Source organism: Trachemys scripta, chromosome 3, assembly GCF_013100865.1.
Source record: "Trachemys scripta elegans isolate TJP31775 chromosome 3, CAS_Tse_1.0, whole genome shotgun sequence".
NCBI classification, from domain to species: Eukaryota; Metazoa; Chordata; order Testudines; family Emydidae; genus Trachemys; species Trachemys scripta.
This window is the reverse complement of record NC_048300.1, coordinates 74,691,469-74,708,460: the sequence shown is the minus strand read 5'-3', so window position 1 is coordinate 74,708,460 and position 16,992 is coordinate 74,691,469. Positions and strand designations below refer to the sequence as shown.

General features: G+C 42.4%; 1 long non-coding RNA gene across 2 annotated transcripts; it reads left to right on the top strand.

Moving 5' to 3' along the window:
- Nucleotides 1-522: 522 nt before the first annotated feature.
- On the top strand, nt 523-7,126 carry LOC117874700. Of its 2 annotated transcripts, none has more exons than XR_004645051.1 (3): nt 523-2,135; nt 3,095-3,214; nt 5,854-7,126. It is a non-coding gene; the product is annotated as an uncharacterized LOC117874700 (long non-coding RNA). The 2 variants fall into 2 exon arrangements; XR_004645050.1 differs by having other exon boundaries at nt 523-2,504.
- Nucleotides 7,127-16,992: the final 9,866 nt, after the last annotated feature.

Here is a 16,992-nt window from a genome sequence, read left to right as displayed (position 1 = left end):
TCGCACTGGGGCGGGGACTCCAGCAGCAGCAGCCGCCGCCTGTGCGCTCTGCTCCAGTGACTCGATTCTTCGACAGTGCCTCGAAGCGCCTGCGCGCTCGGCGCCCTCTCCTCTGGCCGCCTGCTGCTGCTGGTGCTGCTCCTTGAACTTCTGCCAAGAGTCCCAAGACAACAAGAGCTGCAAGAATAGTCAGCTCCCTCCTACTCAGCCGAGGGTGGGGGAGCGGCAAGGGCTTGCACATGTGAATGGGATGCAAATAGGGGTCTGTGGAGTCCTTTTAGCTCCTTTCCCCATCTTCTTTGCAGCCTAGCTAGTGTTAGTGAAGTGCTCTGAGGAGAGAAGGGCTAATTATGTCAGACAGGACTGAAAAAAAAATCTATTCAACAAAAATGTTTTTAAAAACGATGCCATCTTGATTTTAAAAAAATATATTTTACAGGATGAATTTTGTGATGGTTCATTTTTGGCTGGAATTTAACTTAACCTTTGTTCTAATCCTACCTCTGACGCTGACTCGCTTCGTGGCCTTGAGGAAATCACTCCGGGCCCGATCCCTTTGACTTCACAACTTTCCCAATTCCCCCCCTCTGTTAAAGGGGTTAACAATACCCAACACCCAGGGGTTTGCGAGGGTTAGTTAATATGTGTATAGCACCTGGAAGATCGAAAGCGCTAAGTAATGTAATTTCTTTGTACATGTATACGGATTGTTTTTGCATTGCCTTACACCAATGGAAGGGACCATTATAAATACAATTGCTATTTAACTCTTCTGGATTTTTAAATAATTGTTTCATTTGGTTCGGAAATGGGACATTCTGGATTTCCTTGTCATTTGCAGCCATAAACCATCCCTTTTCTAGTGCAGATTAGCAAAGAAAACACAATCTCTCTCCTCCCCAACCTGCGGACATTTTTTTTCCTTCTTCCGCACTAAGAATTCCAAACAGCTCGTCTGACAATTGCAGCCGGTCAAAAAGAGAAAGGGATGTTGTTCTGTTCATCTGTCATTTGCACATGAAGTCATCATTCAACCCAGAAGTAGTCCAAATATATAGAGAGAGCTGTGTGTGTGATTGTGCAGAGTAAACAAAGTGGAAGCTGTTCTCTCAAACTCTTGCTTTTGGGTCACCATTCCCACAGTGCCGCTGCTGAGTTATGTAGGTTACAAAGGGAGGGATGGAGGAAGCTGAGCTCTAGCCTCTGACGTCCGCATTTTGTTTCAGGGCTGCAGCTGCGCCCTGTGCGCAGACTCAGTGAGGGACGTGACTCTATGCAATTGGCACTTGAAACCTTATTAAACGAAATGCACATTCCAGGGACAGACTCAGAGAGAGAATCTACAGCCAGCACCGCCGATGCCCCGTCACAGCACTAAGTACCGCCTCCCTTGCTGCTATTTCTGGGTTCTAAAAGCTCCCTCCCACTGCCAGGCTTAACTTTTACTTAACGTAGCAAGAAGAGCAGCATGTACAGTACACAGGAATGGGTGTATGAGCCGCATTCTATACTGTAGCACTCTCTCCCTTTGCATTGACAACCAGCCCAGGCTTTTGTTACTCGGGCTTACTGCTCGCCAGTAATTGAGACAGGCTGGCATGAGGCTGATTTTCCCACTGCCGACTATGTTGCTGTTGGGAGATTTGTTCCTGCAGAACCGACTGGCGGAGGGCATGGGGTTGTCTTGTAATTACAGACCCAGCTGGGCTTTTGATGTTTTGTCATTTGCAGCCCGTGTACAAGATACGTAGCATGGACACATGATATTTTTGTGGAGCTAATGAGTGCGATGTCATCAAAGCGAACAAGTAAATTGATATAATGTCCTTGCCCTATTTGCTGGCGAATGCTTTCATCCAACTGCAGAGTTAAACTAGGGAAATGATCTCCCCCCGCCCCCATCCTCAAACTAAGTTTCTTTATCTGTCAACTTTTCGAGCTCCACTCTCCCCCGCCCCCCGACAATCAAACGCCGTAGGCCGCTGTCTCTCAACACACCCCACCCCCTCTTTGGACTGGAATGAGCTGGCTCTGTTGGACGAGGCGAGTGTAAATGATATGATCTCCCCTACTGGCTTGGCCAGGGGGATGGAATCTTGCTAAGGTTTCTGCCGTGCTGCTGTTGAAAATGCCAGGTGCCTTGAAAGGTTTTTTTAAAAAGCGCGGGGGGATGGGAGAGGGAGAAATAAACCACCCTCGGAGAAACAATTGTGTTGAGCTTATGTCACATGAAAAACCCTGTTCTAAAATTACACGGAGGACGTTTAATCCCAAAACTGAAGCGTTTTTACATGCAAACGCCGCATGATTCTGCTCTGGGGGATTTCCAGAAACGGTGCCGCTTGCTAATGCGTCTTCTGACAGTGTCATTCCCCCCACCCTGCGCGCGCGCCGTGCAACCGGGTGTTGATGCAAAACACGCTTCCCCCCACCCACATCAGTGCAAGTGCAACGAGGATTTTGATACAACGCCGCCCATCCCCGTACACAGCGTGGAACTAGGGGTAATACACTGTCCCCCCCCTTCCCGAACCAGTTGCAACCGGTGATAGCGCAATTCCCCGCACACGCCACTTGGCCCCCGGGTAATGCAATCTGTCCCTTCAAGGGTTAAGCAGTTCCCCGCCCGTAGATCCTTCCCGAGTGAAGCAAGAGTAATGTAAACACCGCCTTGCACATTCACTCAAACCAAACCTTGCCCTTTTGGGGCTGCCCCATCAGCTATAAACGAAATGCAAAAACATGGTCTAGTTGTAGGATCTCTCACTCCCTCTCTCTGGAGAGAGTTCCTTTTATTTTCCCATTAATCGTCCGTTAATATTTGCAACTTCATCGGTATAGTAGCCCTGGTGACTTTCCTGAGGTTAGCTTGTCAATGAAATGGCTATTTTTTGGACTACACTCCCGTCCTGATTTTTTTTCGGCACTAAAAGGGTTAACACGTCTTGTTTTCTGCTTCACAACAGCTCCCCGTTCATACTGTGTCAAATTCTTTTAAAGCTACTTTTTTTTTTCTTCTAAAGAAGCTTTATCAATGTATACTAAGTAAACAGATCTTTGTTTTTGCCTTCCACCCACTGCCCTTTCTCTCCAGACTGAAATTGGATTCCTTCCAACCCGGCTGCAGAAATTGCTGCCTACACATTCACAGAGGAGCGCAGGGTTTCTAGGGTGAGGCAATGCGTCTGCGATTCGCAGAGACAAGGCAGGAATTGTAAGTGTACTTCATCATGTGATGACTTATGAAAGAGGAAGTTAGGATGTTTTAGTCACGTACTCCTTTGCCCTCTTGCTTAGCCTCTAGGTTCTTTGAAGGAAAAATTGCATGTATTTATATATGTTGGGTGGGAGCCAAGAACGAGTGTTTGTGCATTTAGGATCATGAGCCGTTTGCAGTGTTAGTTAGTAAACCTTTCAGCTGTGGCAGGCTTTAAACTGCAGGGCAAAATTGTGATTACTTTTCCCCCATAAGAAGCAGAACTTGATGGAAAAATCAAGATGAGCCATTTTAAGTTTTTAACTATCATTTTATTGCTTCCAGTTAACTCTGGAAAAACGGAAGGGAAACATTACAGCACTCATTGTGAAAAGCTGAACATGATTTTCCTCAAACAGTGGCTGGGTTAAATAGAAAATGTTGGTTTTATACCACAGCCTATAAGCTCCCCAAACCTGATGATTTCATGGCCTTGCCAGTATGGAAGTCAAACAGAGGATATGTTCAGTTGTTCTTTTTCTTCCCTTTCTTTCCTACAGAATCTAGCCCATAGGGCTTACTCTATCTAAAATACCCATTGCTATATTATTGTAATACTATATAGAAGAATAGAGTTACTGCTAGAGGACACCTATTGGTGGTTTGTAGTAATGCTGTGTTGCCTGCAGAGAACTATTGAAGGCTTGCTTTACTCACAATTTAATTGATTTCAATAGGACTGCCTGTGGGTGTATGATGAGCAGGATATGGCCCATTATAAAGAACAATTTACCCTCAATTGTGCATAGTGAGACTGTTATTTCATCAGTGGTTTCTGCTGATGTAATTGAATTATTTGTTTGCACCACTAGGGGGTGCAAACTTCATAACTGTAGGCCAAGCACCATCCTCCCTCCTTTCCCCCACTTCCTCCTTTGTCCCCCATGCCAGGCGCTGTGTGTGCCCCCCATTCCCTACATGTTCCAAATTTTCCCCCACCATTATTATTTCTTTTCTATTTGTCTGGGAGATATGTCATGCAGAGTGTCAACATGTTCAGTAGTATTGGGAGGATGGGCAGAGCTGTGATGGGGAGGGTAATAGTTATGCTGGAAGGTGTTAATGGGTGCCATCAATTGTTGATCTATAGAGAATTAAAAAATCCATAGGGTTCTCGCCATTGAGAACTAAAATATTCCCTGAAATTTTGTAATTGATCCGATGCTGTGTTCAAAAGTTTTCGTGTTCTATCCATAAACAGAGAAATGCCATCCAGTTGAGTGTAGAGCCTCCCAAGTTGGGACAACTAAAACCTGACATTAAATTACAGCCTTAATTTAGGCACATTTTTGGGTATGCAGTTATTTTGCATTTGTGAGAACTAAATTCTGTAGAGGTTCTGCACTGAAGGTACTTCAGGTTAATACTTAAGGCCCATTCCCAAGGGTTGCCAGGTGTCTGATTTTCAACCTGAACACCCAGTCGGAGATGGACTGCGTGGGGCGGAGCTTCGGAGAAGGGGCGGGGCAAAGGCGTTCAGTTTTGTTGTTAGAAAGTTGGCAACCTTTGCAGCCAAAACTCCCATTGACCTACTGACATTTCTACCTTGTTATTGCTATTGAAGGTGGCAGGTTGCTTGAAAGGATTTACAAAAAGGCAAATGTAAGCTGACTTTAACAGGTGATTTGCTTATTGAAGGACTGCAAGATATGTGCCAAATGGTTCAGAAGCTAAAGCAACCACACGGACTTGCCTGTAAAAGGCCACTCACTCTGCTTAGGAGAGAGGCTGTGATGGCCATTTTAGAAACCTTAGAAGTTTTGTTTTTCATTTAATATACCATGTTCTTCTGTAAAAAAAAAAAAAAAAAAAATCTATTTACAAATTTTGAAATATACAATTCACGCTGCAGCACTAGTGAGGCAGCAAATGTTACATGCCGTTCATTCAATTGAAACTAATCCCTAAGGAAACATTACAGCAAACTTTTCCAGTGAAAAAGAAACATCCACTGGCGAGACAAATGCCAAACAGTCCTGAAAGGGCCTCATTGTGAGGGAAGTTGAATTTGATAAAATAACAGCACAGCCAAGGTTAAAATGAAAAGTACTACATTCAAAGATGCAGCTTAAAATAGCCACACTGGATTTGCTGCTGTGTGTCACAAAATGCCTGTGAGATTTTTAAAATAAATTTTTAGAAAGTAAAATCTAGGTCACATCCTGCCAGCTTTATTCACTGACTTCAGTGGAAATACTGACAAGAGTAAGTCTTATCTTATTGTGTCCTTTTCTAATAGCATAGCAAGGACATAGGGCCTGATTCAAAGCCCACTGTAGTCCGTGGAATTGTGCCATTTACTTCAATGGGCTTTAGAATGGCCCATAGTAAGACCTTCATCCTGCAAACATTTATGTACACTTGTAACTTTATGCATGTGAGTAGTCCCCGTGAATATAAAGCCATATGTGATCTTAACTGTTTGTAGGATCAAGGCCTAAACACACGTGCTAATCTTCAAACACGAGTACTCCCATTGATTCCCATGGAACTACTTGTGCCTAAAATTAAGCACGTGTGTGTGTTTACAGGATCAGGCTTATGTTTTTAAAAGCTGTTAATAATCACTATGTTGCATGTTTCTATGTATTGCACAGCTATTGTTCACAATGGAAGCTAACTGATGGTAGCAGAAGTTAAGGGAAACAGTGGATAAAAAATAAAATGCCAAAAGGCAAGATGAAGGTCATCACACTAGCTCAGTTTGGAAGAAAATGTGTCAGAGAATCAGAAAAAAATCCAAACAGAAGTTTGATGTCATCTTTTTACTTTATATGGAACCCTGTTATTGACTCTTTGAAGCCTGCTATGAGGGACTCTTTTGGAATAATTTCTCAGTGGATCTGGGATACCACGTTTGCAAGACACTTGTGAAAAGGAAACATCAGGAAGGCCATGATATGCCACTTGTCCACAGATAAGGCCTGAAATATGGAGATGATAAGTCTTGTCTTATTTTGTTATGATTTTGTTATGATTTTTCCTATAAAAAAGTATTCATGCATATATATGAGTATGCTAATTTTCAGAAAGATACACTGTAAAAAACTAAATGCCCAATCCTGCAATGTTTAGCAGACTACTCTGCTCCTGCTGAGGTAGTCTACAGCAAAATTTGTAAGAATAAAATGAGTTTGTTGGAGAGAATGGAAAATGTTAAACCTTTTAATTAATTTTGTTTTTAATCCAGCAGCTGACTTTTTTCATTTTCAGGTAGCACAGTTGAAAAATCTAGCAAAATGACCTTATTCCTCTGTATTAGAGAGTCAGATGCAACAGATATTTACAATGTGTCTTGCCAGGAAGGGAGAGGATTATGAAAATATTTGAGAAGTTCAGAGGTTACTACAATCCAATTAAAAATAGAGACTTGTGAGCAATGTTTCCAGGTGCCAGAAGTGAGGACAGTTTAGGTCAAGCTTCTAATAGTTTTCCTCAGATTGATAAATAGGGAACGTCACATTTTCTATCCCTACTTCGCGTTGCTCCTTTGCATCCAAAAATGCAATCAACAACTGGATTTGTTGAGATCTGAAAGTGGATGGAGTGCACCCTGGCTTTGGATTTCCTGATGTGAGGGGTGGAGGGATGGTGGTGACCCCAGTGACCCCTTTTAAAAATAAACAGGAAGTCATGGAATCTGTGACCCCTCTGTGACATAGCTGTAGTTGCGTTCATTGCTTTATACACATTAGTTCAATAGGCTACTAAATACCCCACAGAAAATGGGAAAAGGACAAGTATTTAACAGGAAGCCTGTTACAAACTGAGACTAAAACACAGAACTAAGATTATCATTTGGCAGGCACGATTTTTTGTTGTTGTTAAGAACGCCTAGTTTGGCCTGCATACAACTAACAAATAATTAATCTTTGTCCCAAGCCTACACCCTCCTTTGTCAAAATACTATGTAAGACATGAAATTATTAAAAGGAAAAGACAGAATCCGTTTAATTGCAGTCATGGACAAATATAAAAGCTGATTATGCTCAACCAACACACATACAGTATCCAGGAGCAGTTTGTGTCAATATATTCCTAAAGTGTTGTGAAGATTTCAAGCTCTGCAACGCTTTGTCCATATGGGTCCTTTTTGAACAAAGATCCTCACATATAATAAAAGTCTAAAATCTCTGAGCCAAGGCCAAAACCGTCTCAAGGCTTGTGCCAGAACCATTAAAGCTGTTTGCAGTGTGGAGGTTCCCGTATTGTCAAAATGTCCCCCCGAAGCAGTGAAGTTGAGCTGGTTGTCAGTTCTATACCAGATCAGCTAGAATTAACATGTTCCCCATCGGCCTCTGTATATAGGCAGACTCAAACGCTGCATACAGTACAGCAGTTTAAAGCTATAAAGGGACCACCATCAGCTTGAAATCTAGTCCAATTAAAGAAAAGCTAAGCATAGTTTCAGGTACTACCCTTGGCCTTGTTTCTCCCTGCCATTTTTTTTGTGGTTTTACAATCACATTTTTCTATTTGTTTAAATGTTGGTCTCTCTCTGCCCATTGAAATCAGTGGGAATTAGGCACTTATATACAGTGCTTAAGTTGTGCCAGGGCTTGCCAGGCTGAGCCACGGCACATCTAGGCTTGGTAGTTCATAGCCCTGGCACTCTGGGCTTGCTGCATCAATTATGAATGTAAAAAAAATTGCTTGAGCCCCAGTACCTCTTTCATTACACAGGAAGCACTGCTTACACACTTCGAGGATTTGGGCCTAAGTGCCTAACTCACTTCTTAAAGTGAGGCTTAGACTTCTAAATCAATTAGGTACTTTTGAAAATTTTACTTGAAGGGCTGTCAAATAGACAAAGACAAATTGAAAAGACAGAATTGTTATCCCTCTTCTCTTTCAGTAATATTACATAATGTGTGCAACAATGATAGGTAAAAACATTCAACTGTTAAGGCATTTAACGATATATTTCTAACCTCTGAAAACAGCTGCTACTTCATTGTTTCCATCATGCTTTTTCCAGTTTAAAAAAACCCACCACAGTAAGCACTCTTGCTCACTTTGACCACGGGAAGGAGGCCACTGGTAGGAATTATAATTAATACATGCAAAATTAATTAAGATAACTAATGATAGTCTGCACTTCAATCTATGTACATTACCAATATATAATAACAATAATGATAATGCAATTAACTTAGCTTCATAATACCCTGTCAGGTAGGTAGGTGTTAGTCTCATTTTACAGATGAGGAAATGGAAGCACAGGCAAATTAAGTGACTTACTCAAGGTCACACAAAGAATCTGTGGCAGAACTGGTTAAAAAACAACAACCCTCAGATCTCCCAGTTCTGGGCTTTAGCTATAAGATTATGTCACCAAGGATGGACTCTCCATATCACTTGTTTCCCCTATATTGGGTTTGCCTGTGGGACTGTGGGCAGATTGTCCTTGCATTAGTGCCTGTGCAGCCTCAGTACTTGTATGTCAAAAGGGTCTTCATATTTACGGTATGGAGGATTGCATTAGGGTGTGCAGGGTAGGCTCCAGGATTCACTTTTATTCAGTGGCCTTAACGTGCCATTCGACTGGTGCAGAAAGAAGTGCTGGTGAAAAGTATTAGGCTGACAGCCCTAGCACTGACCTCTTCGATCAGTAACACAACTACACGGTGGACACATATTTCCACAGTGACTTACCAAGATCAATAAGGGTGAAAGACTAGTGCAGTGCCTATGCCTTTTCATTCATTAGCCTTTCCTCAGAGACTGCTATCAAGAGAAGCAAACGGGAGTGGAGGCCAGAGTAGAGGAGTTTTTTTATGATGGGGATATTTGTACACTAGGAAGTGGATTAATGCCACCAAACTCATTCCACATAGGGCATCAAACAACTTTAGAAGGCAATAACATTTCAACATTAATGACCTGAGCTGGATTTGAATTGCTGACCCAGAGGTGAAAGGCTCTGTATCTCATTACCAATCCCCTGAATCATCTACTTCCCCTCCGCCAGTTACTAGTATTGCTAAATGTAACATCGCACACATTATAATTAAGAAAAAAAATTCAGACCAAATAAAAAAATGGTTGCAGCTTCTCAGAAACATCTCTGTGATAGTTGCTGCCTGACTCAGCCTTCAGTTAAAATTTGTGTGTGTAATACAACTTCTGTTGTATCTTACGTAATATTGGTATCCCGAGGACCCATCTCTGGAAGGGGACACACCCAAAGAGAAGGATTCAGCCAATTCCATGGTAGCACATCCTCCCTTTCTTGATCCAGGGATCAGCATGGCAGGAGGGACTTTGAAATGAGCTGGCTATGAGAAGAGTGGGAGTGATACACAGCGACCAACACCAGTCCTGTGGCCTCTAACTGGATTACTTTTCAAACAAACTCTCCCAATGAAATGCACACCACAGCACAGGGCCCCAACTGGCCAAGAAGAAACCTCCCCTGACTCCAGGATTCCGGGTGAGAGCAAAGAGTGTGTGCATCTCTGCTCCCACCTGCACTAGCTAGAGAAGGATTTAGCCCATATTATCCATATTATATATTATATTAGTAGTTAGGGCAGGATTTAGCCACACATACCCCTGTTAAAGGAACCTTATTAAGGCTGCAAAGTCAAGCATTAAGAAGACAGGAAATGCCAGAATTCAACTTGCCTGTGCAACCTTAATTTGGCTCCTTGTGTGTATGCATTAGGATACAGTCTTTAATTATATGATCACATACTATTATGTTCATGGGACCCCTGCTTTATTCAGTGCACAGAATGGAGGGCATTCCCTTAATGAGCAGCTATTCAATATTTGTTTTCTCCTAATTGTTCAATATGTGGCCCCAGGATTTATTTACAGCAGACTATTCAAATCCTGCTCTGAACACAGAATTATTAATTTTGTCACGGGCTTTTGTATGGTGCTCATCACTATAGTATCTCACTACCTCACAAACATTACACTCCCGTGAAGTGGGGAGGGGGCGTCAGGAGCGGCAAAAGATCTCTAAAGGTGAGAGGGCCATAGGTGCCCAAACCGTGGCCCCATCCTCCCTGAGCCACCTCTTTCCCCGAGGCCCTGCCCTCACACCGCTCCTTCCCACAGGGCCCCGCCCTCGCACCGCCCCCTCCCCCAAGGCCCTGCCCTCACACTGCCCCTTCCCCCGAGGCCCTACCCTCACACTGTCTCTTGCCCCAAGGCCCTGCTCCAAAGCCACCTCTTCCTCCCAAGACTCTGCCCCCCGCTCACTCCTCTCCGCCCCCTCCACCCAGTTGCTTGTCCTTATGGCCGGTAAAAAGTAGGTGGGCCATGGTCCACTGGGTCCCCTCTATTCCAGCACCCCTGGGTGCTGGTGTCCCCATTTTACAGATCAGGTACTGATGCACACAGAAATTAAATTTGGGTGCCCAATTTGAGATAATTAGTACTTGATTTTTCTGAGTACTTAATATCATATACATTTAATATGTTCAAAAGACAACTCCCATTCACTCAGCTGCAGCTGTGAGTGCTCAGCACTTCTGCAAAGCAGACCTCTGGGTCCCAAGTTGGACACCCAGAAAATGAGGAACACACAATTAGTGATTACCTGTGAAAAGCTTTTTTTAAGTAGCTTGCCCAGCATCACAGAGTAACTGTGGCAGGAGCAGTAATAGAATCCAGTTCTCCTGGGCAGCATCTTCACCATTGTTGTCTTCACCATGAGATTCTTTTCTCTTCCTGGAATCCCCTACCTCATATTCGTGATACACCCTGGCCCGGATCCACAAAGGAACTTACGTGTTGCAACGCTCAATGTTTATCCAAAGTGGAACAGGTTCAACAGGAGAGACAGAGAGACCCACATCAGAATATCCCAGTGGCGAGGGTCCTCACCATTTTAGTGTGCTGGCATAGACACTGACTTTCTAATGTGCCGGGGGATGCTCCCTCCCAGCTCTGCCCCCACTTCACCCCTTCCCCCAAGACCCCACCCCACCTCTTCCCGCCCCACCCCACCCTGCCCCACCTCTTCCCGCCCAGTTCCGCCCCCTCCCCCAAGTGCACCCCACCCTTATTCCTCTCTTCCCCCCCCCAGCGCCTCCTGCATGCCGCAGAACAGCTGATCCGCGGTGGACGGGAGGCACTGGGGGGGGAGGGGGAGGCATTGATGGGGGGCTGCTGGTGGGTGCTCAATACTCACCTTTTTTTTTGACGTGGGTGCTCCCCTATGGCTGGGGGGCTAGGGAAGATGGAACAGTGCACTCAACCTACTATTGTTTGGTATGTATGACCTAGTGAAATTGCTGAAACACATTGGTCAACATTCCTCCATAGCGTAACTCCACTGAAAGCTATTGGACTTACACCAGGGGTGAATTTGGCCCAGTGCGATCAGAAACAATGCCATTCAACACAAGGTCAAAAGGTTAAGTAGCTAACAGATCACCACAGCATTTGAGAACATCATGCCTGTTTGGCTAGAGCTGGAATCCCAGGCCAGCACGTCTAAACTGCTGTCTGTAGTGCGTGTACATGCTTAAGGAGAACTACGTCACCCGGAGTCCAACCTTTTGTTAAGTAACTTTAAAAAATATATCATATGCATTATAGTGAATCACAGAATGTGCTCAAGCCCTTCTTCCTTTGGAACGGACCAAACTGGAAAGGCCAACACAAGCTGTTAAGAAGCATGTTGATGAGAGAGCTTGCTTACAAGAACAAAAAGAGTTCTACATGCATTAGCAGACTTTTTGCTGAATAGGTCAGCAGGGCGTATAAACTTGTTCCAAGACTTTTTGTATCTTTGCACAAGTTCCTAGTTGCTCAGAGATAGTGTAATTCTTCCCATGAACAGGTTTAAAAGAACATGTTCAAGAGGTACATTGTATGCAGGGTTCACAAAGTATCAGATATTTTTAGAAATAAATTCTAACTAGATTTTATATATTGCTTGTAATTTATACAAATTTTATTTTACAACGGTTATGGAAATTATAGCTACTGTTTATAAATACCAAACCCATCATAACATGCTCCACTAGTGTATTTGAAGTGAGGCTAGATAACATACATAAATATACTTACACATTTCTATGATTCAGAATTTGATGCAGAGTAAATATGTAAAGAATCTGCTTGGGGCTTTTTCAGCTCTTCTTCCAAAACTAGCAACTACAGGGAAAAATAGACATACATACATAATTTCAAATATTTATAAAATAAGTCAGTGTGTCTGTACATTAGGGCTTCAGAATCAGACTTCTAGATGCCTTCCTCGTGAATATAGTGGGAGGAAAAGGTAAGAAACCCTTTTCCCATGTAACCAGATACCTCATTTGACAGATTGTAATGCTTAAAATCCTTTCTAATAGAAAACATGTTAAGACATGCCTCTTTCAAATGCTGTCAAATAGCTCAGCCCCCATATTTTACATGCCCTCCTTATTACATTCATATGTTTGGTTTTAAAAGTTAACCTCTCCATTTCAGTAGTAAAAAAGCCAAGCACTCTTGGTAGGTCTCATGCACAAATAAAGCTGGAGAGATGCATGATTCATTATTATAATGCATACACACTGAGATACTACAGTGATGTGCACCAATAGCAGTATTGCCAATGACAAAACATTCAGGTTCCCTAAACATCATGAGATTGGCTTTAAAAAATAAATCACCTTGGGATTTTTTTTTATTTGCCTTCTGTTTTTTAAGCCTTTAAGGTTTTCAAGCTTTTCTCCACAACTATAAGGGATAGACACTTTCAGCTTTTATTAAAGTAAAACAAAAAAGGACTCTCACAAAAATCACACAATCCTGGGGTGAAAGTCTGATCCATTGAAGTCAAGGGAAGTTTTGCTATTGACTTCAGAAGGGTCAATGTTTCACTCAAGGAGCTGGGTTTTAAGGAAAATCCCAAATATTGTGACGCAATAAAATTGAGAGTTGGCAACGCTACATATAAGACCCTGACACAATAGATAAATGCACAGTTCTTTTTGCACCTGATCCTGCCCCCCCACTAGAAGCAATGACAAAAGTCCCATCAGTTTCAATGGGAGCTGGACTGGGGCCTTTGCATATGTGGGCTATTATAAATTTGGTCATTCAGAGCTAAATACATGTATTTTTTAAAACCAAATACCATTATAGATATAATTAGGAGGAATATTTGAATTTCAAGTGATTAATTATTTGTGGCCTAAAATACTGAATAGTGTCTCTTTAAAATATTATTTCCTGTTTTGTTTTGTTTTGTTTTGTTTGTTTTTTGAGTTGGGGGTATGCAAATAAAGAACTCATCCTCCAGGGTGAACTTCACCTCTGTCCAAAGGGCCAGCCTATTTTGAGGGCTCAAGTAATGCAGGGCTTGTGCGGGCACCCTGCACAGGGGTAAATTTCACCCTCAGTCCTCTCTCAGGCAAAACAATAGGACTTTCCCCAAGTAAGGACAGCAAGACTTGATCTACAGTTTATCAACCTTCTAGCACGTTAGGAGTTTTAGAATTAAGCCAGTAAAATAAGTTTGACATATTTTTGGTGTTCTGTTCTCCCTTCATGTTTTATTTGGACGGTGTAATTTAAATCTCATTTGGTTCTGCTACCATTTAGCACTGTTATTACAGCCTTGTTTATGAAGAAAGAAGAGTAATCCGTATGTAAAAATAATAGTACTGCAGACGTAGACAGCAGATGGTGTTATTAAATACCTGGTCAAAGTCTAAGGTCAGAACACACTAACAATTAACAGGACATACTATTTGTTATTTAATGGGTAACCTAAGAGATGGAAGGTATTTGTAATGCTGTGTAGGGTGGCCAATAGTATGTTGTCAGATCTCCATTCGAGCCCTCCGTTGTATAGATATTTTGTAATGCACTTGTCTAAACTTCAATGACACGAATAATCATATCCAGCTTTGCCTCCTGTAAATTTTTCCTTCTTTGGCAACTAATTCCTCATTTTAAAATTGGCTATGACAATTAAAGCACTTAAAATGATCAAACTATTGTTGCCCCCTTTTCAACCTACTTGGCTATTCAAAGTTTCACGTCCTGTGGGTGTCCAGCTGGGAGAAGTTGGTGATAGTCAGATATTTCTTTGATTAAATTTTATTTATTTATGAAGAATATGCAAAGTCCTGTATCTCTGAACACAGAAGGAATCAAGTAGCAGGAAACAGTTTCTTTTGCTCAGAGCACCAAGAGTGCTCTTTTCAGCATGCACTCTGATCCCAAAAATCTCTCTCTAGTTTTCTTCCAAACCACCATTTCAGTTTTCTGTGTGTTCCTCTCCACCCGAACATTTCCCCCAGTTTGTCACAAGACCCAGACGAATCCTCCACACACCTGGTGCTAGTTTCTGGGCATTAGGTTTTGTTTTAGATGTGGCCCTTAACTATCTCTTACAACTGTCTTAAATGGGGAACTCAGTCACACAATTTGGAGTTGGTTTAAACTCAATCCATAACAACGTTTCACCCAGCTCATAAGAGTGTGCTTTCTCCTTTGGGCCAGTCCCATTTAGGAGGGTGGCGTATAACTCCTATGTTCAGGTCCCTCTTGATGAGGAAGACTCTCCCTTCTTGGTAGATCCTGTTGTTGCTCAAAAGCAGTGACTCCCATACAAAATCCCTCCCCCGACCCTTCAAAAAGTCTTGTCTCCCACCCCCTCTTGAGGCCTATGAGCCTGGGCCAGATCACATAATCTTCATCCACCAAACAGAACCACTGTATTAAAAAATTCACAGCTGTCCCTAGTAGTGTAGTCAAGGGTAAAGTGAGCTTACTCACTTCTCATTTGGGTAACATGAAGTTTAGTTTAGGTTAGTTTACGCCTTTTTTTAACCACTATACCACAGCTATGTTTTCATCCAATTGTGTGTACCCAGGGAGCCCGATACAGGAGACATAACTCTTTCCAGTTTGTGTACTCTGTGGTTATGAAAGATGGATGCCCTTAGGTGCTCCTTGCCTTCTTTTAGCGCTATGATGCCTATTTTAGAGGCATACGGAAAGCCAGCTGCATTACTTTTAGAGATATCAGCCTGTAAACAAGCCCACTCATTCGTTCTGGGGTCTTCAGGAAAGGTGAAGAGGCTTAAAAGTAAGCTGTGAACTGCTCATCAGGATAGGACCTATCTTTGTTTTCATTATTGTACAGTGCCAAGCAATTATCAGTGCAAATAGAGTAATATACAGATAATGACCCTGAGACTTTATAGATTAGTCTCCTACAAGGTAGACAATGGGAAGGAAGCAATCCTTTCAGTGGACAGAGACCAAAATTTTGCCGCCAGTAATACCTTCAATACTGTACTTTTAATCCATGATAACTACTCTCTTGCTTGGAACTATGAACTTGTGAGCAAAGTACATTTTATTATTTACAAGGTTCAGATCTCAAATATAAACAGATGGTGCCAAGATGACTCCTACTGCATAGTGATCAAGGTATTTTCATATTCATGGGCAAAGCATGAATGATTAAGTAAGCAGAACCAAAATCTGTGAGGAAAAGTATCTTATAACAATGCATACATTCACTGGGATATTTTGTGTCTAGTTATTATTCCGGTCAGAATAATTTAGTATAAAGAGAGATCCTGACCGGACTCTTCTGCCTTTTGGATAAGATCAAATCAGGTAATATCTGGTGGACAAACACTAGAAAATCGGTAGGCCCTCTTGGATTTTTAGTAAGTTTGAGAATAGTTCCATTCTTCTAATTCTCGGTTGTATTTTTTGCTAGTCAGGATTTGTGGGCTGCAAGGCATGGAATATCCTCAACTTCTAATGGATAATGGAAATTGAGCACCTTAGGGTCTGATCCTGCTGCTCTTATCGGAGTGGTCTTACTCACCCAAGCAGTCCCATTGATTTCAATGGGACTGCTTGGGTGAGTCAGAACTACTCACACAAACAAGGGTTGTAGGACTGGATCCTTATTATGCAAGACATATTTCTTTACTGGTAATGATGCTTCTCAAGGCAAAGACCTGATTTCACTGTTGCTGCTTTCACATGTGGTCATCTTGGAGTGAGGATTTCAACACTGAAGAATATTTCTGGGCAGACCCTCAGCATCATTCAGACTTGGCTTAGATAGACTTTTTCTTACTACTAGTTACATCAGCTGTATTGAATTGTGACACTTTCTTGTGTAAGTGAATACTAGAAAACATTATGTAAGTGATTTCCAGACCATTGGGCCTGTCCTTCATGCTAATTTTTCTTATTGTTTTCATCTTGGTCAGCTGTTCCCCACATTTCATCACAGGTATATTTGATGGGATACTTCTGAGAGATTATCAGATAGGCATTTAACTAAAAGTGTTGGGAGAAAAATCAGGAAAGGAAGAGTTTACTGACATTGTTGCCAGGCAGTTCCACAATATTGACATCTTTGCCCAAATCAGAGGTAGGCCCTTGAGTAAATAGATCACTTGGGGCCTGATCATTTTCTCCACTCATGCTATCATAGGGACCTCACAGTATGTGCAAATGGAATCAAAGGCAGAGCTTTGTGGTATGCCCCACTCTCTTTTTCCTTGAGTTTTGGAAGCCCCTTGGAGATACAACACAAGGTAGGAATTCCATGGATTAGAAGTCAGTAGGTTTGTGACAAACTTGGAGCATGGCTTAGTTCTGCTGTACTCACCCTCTCAAAGCTCTGGAGAATTTGCAAGCAAGGATGGAGAGCTTCCAGATGGCGATGGTCACATGCTTCTCCACATTGAATGGAACTCTCATGTTGGTGTTCTACAGCTGCAGTCCGGAGTGAGCTTTGCAAA